The sequence below is a fragment of the Schistocerca piceifrons genome, unplaced genomic scaffold (genome assembly GCF_021461385.2).
Source record: "Schistocerca piceifrons isolate TAMUIC-IGC-003096 unplaced genomic scaffold, iqSchPice1.1 HiC_scaffold_961, whole genome shotgun sequence".
Taxonomy (NCBI): Eukaryota; Metazoa; Arthropoda; class Insecta; order Orthoptera; family Acrididae; genus Schistocerca; species Schistocerca piceifrons.
In genome coordinates this window covers 1,795,001-1,797,500 of record NW_025729236.1, presented here as the reverse complement: position 1 = coordinate 1,797,500, position 2,500 = coordinate 1,795,001, and the positions used below count along the sequence as shown (strand labels likewise).

Below are 2,500 nucleotides of genomic sequence, written 5' to 3'. Positions count from 1 at the left end.
TGTAATTGTTATACGACTCGTTCAATTAGTGTAGTGTTGCCCACCCGCAACCCTCGCAATATAGTTCGCTACTCGCACTGCCCGCTCCCCTGTGTATCGCTTCATGTTAAACACCTTGCAAGTCTTGCTGACTTTCCACATGCTCCTGCTGTACACTGTTATGTGGATGGCAGCAGGACGTACATGCCGCCCCCCCCCCCACCCCTCCCCACGTCCCCACCTTGCCCCCTGCCTTCGCAAGCTGGTTGGTGAGAAGTTTGCATGTTCAATGCCCTTCGCATGCGACGTACTCAGGCTACGTTGTGGTGCGGCCTGTGTCAACTGTCCGCTGATGTCGTACGCATAAACCACAATCTGTACTGCACATTCGTCCTTATGTACTGAATGATACATCGTGGCACATGTGTGACCGTACAACGACTGCGCCCAAAAACGGCGGACCATACAGTGCAAATATTGTGCACGCAGCTACGTGTCGTCTCCCTATGAGAGCTGGATTGCAGTGTGGTACGCCATAGAGACGTGTGGGAGGAACGGACGCCGTGGATGGCGATCAGCATGAGCTGTGTGTTGATGTATTCGGACCTAGTCGTCTCTCCTCAAACACCGTGATAGCATGGTGCACCGCGTTCCATATCTGCGACATGCTACAGAGGCCGGTTGACAGTCGTTCGAGCAATGGACATCGCATACGTACGGGGGCCACCTTCCACGTATTGTCTAGGCGTGCACATTTTGTTGCGTGTATGTGGGCAGACGTAGTGTGGCGTGACACCTGACACAGGCATGCAATAATCGTTGAAGTTGCTAATGGCGATGGACGCCTACGTTTGCTGGTGAAGTTACGCAAATGAAGAAATGGTAACCCGTTGTGGTGCGGTTGTTCTCGCTAGGGGTGAATCGGTGATGGCGACGATAGGTTGAGGTACTAACCGGTTGTTCCAGCGATACCCACCATGCCGATGAAACTGAACGGCATCTGGGTGTGAAGCGATACGCGGCGGTGGCTGGGTGGGACCGTCCCCGGCCGGTGAGGGGGCGCCTCCCGGCGTGCTGGCCGCGCGGTGCGTGGGCGCACGCGCTACAGCCGGCTGGTGGGGGCGGCCAGTGGCAGGCGCGCCGGCCGACGGACGCGGCAGGCGTCGCAGCTGCGCGCCGGCGCACCCTGCGCGCGGCGCCGTGCGGCCAAAGTAGGTCCTCGCGGGCCCGGTGCGAAGCGCGGTGGACATCTTCAGTGTGCTGGTCCGATTGAGGACTGTGTGCGTTGAGGATGCGCCGCCGCCCGGCGCTCGGCGCCGCGACGCCGTCTGCTGCTCGGTCGCCCCAGCGGTTCTCGCTGGTGGTTTGTATCGCAGCTGTGCGGATGTGTTGGCGCGTGCGCTGTGCTGGGAGAGTTCGCTTCGGCACCCAAGTGGGGCTTTTGTCCTTCTGTGGCGCTGGCGTTGGAGCTGCCGGTCACCGTAGGTGGCGCGTGTTGTCTCCCGCCGGCAATGCCACGACAGCACGCTCCCGGGCCTCTGTCGGCAGCGGCAAGCTCAGTTGGGAGCACGGGTGGTCGCACCGAAAGCGTCTACTCGCCTAACTCCGGGCGATTGCGCCTCTCTCGAACCCGACCAAGTACTTGGGACGGCGCTGCGCGCCGCCGGGACCTGAGAGGGTTTCGAGGTGTATTGTGCAGGGGAGCTCAGCCTCCTCCTGTTTGCAGAATGATTGAGCGGACGCTTGCGTGTTCGCGCGGGCCCCCGGGACACACTCCCGGGCGGCCGGCTGCTCAGCTCTAGTTGACGCAGCTCCCTGGTTGATCCTGCCAGTAGTCATATGCTTGTCTCAAAGATTAAGCCATGCATGTCTCAGTACAAGCCGCATTAAGGTGAAACCGCGAATGGCTCATTAAATCAGTTATGGTTCCTTAGATCGTACCCACGTTACTTGGATAACTGTGGTAATTCTAGAGCTAATACATGCAAACAGAGTCCCGACCAGAGATGGAAGGGACGCTTTTATTAGATCAAAACCAATCGGTCGGCTCGTCCGGTCCGTTTGCCTTGGTGACTCTGAATAACTTTGGGCTGATCGCACGGTCCTCGTACCGGCGACGCATCTTTCAAATGTCTGCCTTATCAACTGTCGATGGTAGGTTCTGCGCCTACCATGGTTGTAACGGGTAACGGGGAATCAGGGTTCGATTCCGGAGAGGGAGCCTGAGAAACGGCTACCACATCCAAGGAAGGCAGCAGGCGCGCAAATTACCCACTCCCGGCACGGGGAGGTAGTGACGAAAAATAACGATACGGGACTCATCCGAGGCCCCGTAATCGGAATGAGTACACTTTAAATCCTTTAACGAGTATCTATTGGAGGGCAAGTCTGGTGCCAGCAGCCGCGGTAATTCCAGCTCCAATAGCGTATATTAAAGTTGTTGCGGTTAAAAAGCTCGTAGTTGGATTTGTGTCCCACGCTGTTGGTTCACCGCCCGTCGGTGTTTAACTGGCATGTATCG

General features: G+C 57.8%; 1 non-coding gene across 1 annotated transcript in view; it reads left to right on the top strand.

Annotated features, from left to right (window-relative positions):
- The first annotated feature begins 1,791 nt into the window (after nt 1–1,791).
- Nucleotides 1,792–2,500, top strand: part of LOC124774208 — a 1,909-nt gene continuing 1,200 nt past the window's right edge. Inside the window, exon 1 of the ribosomal RNA XR_007015199.1 lies at nt 1,792–2,500. This exon is cut by the window's right edge and continues 1,200 nt beyond it. This is a non-coding gene — a ribosomal RNA (small subunit ribosomal RNA).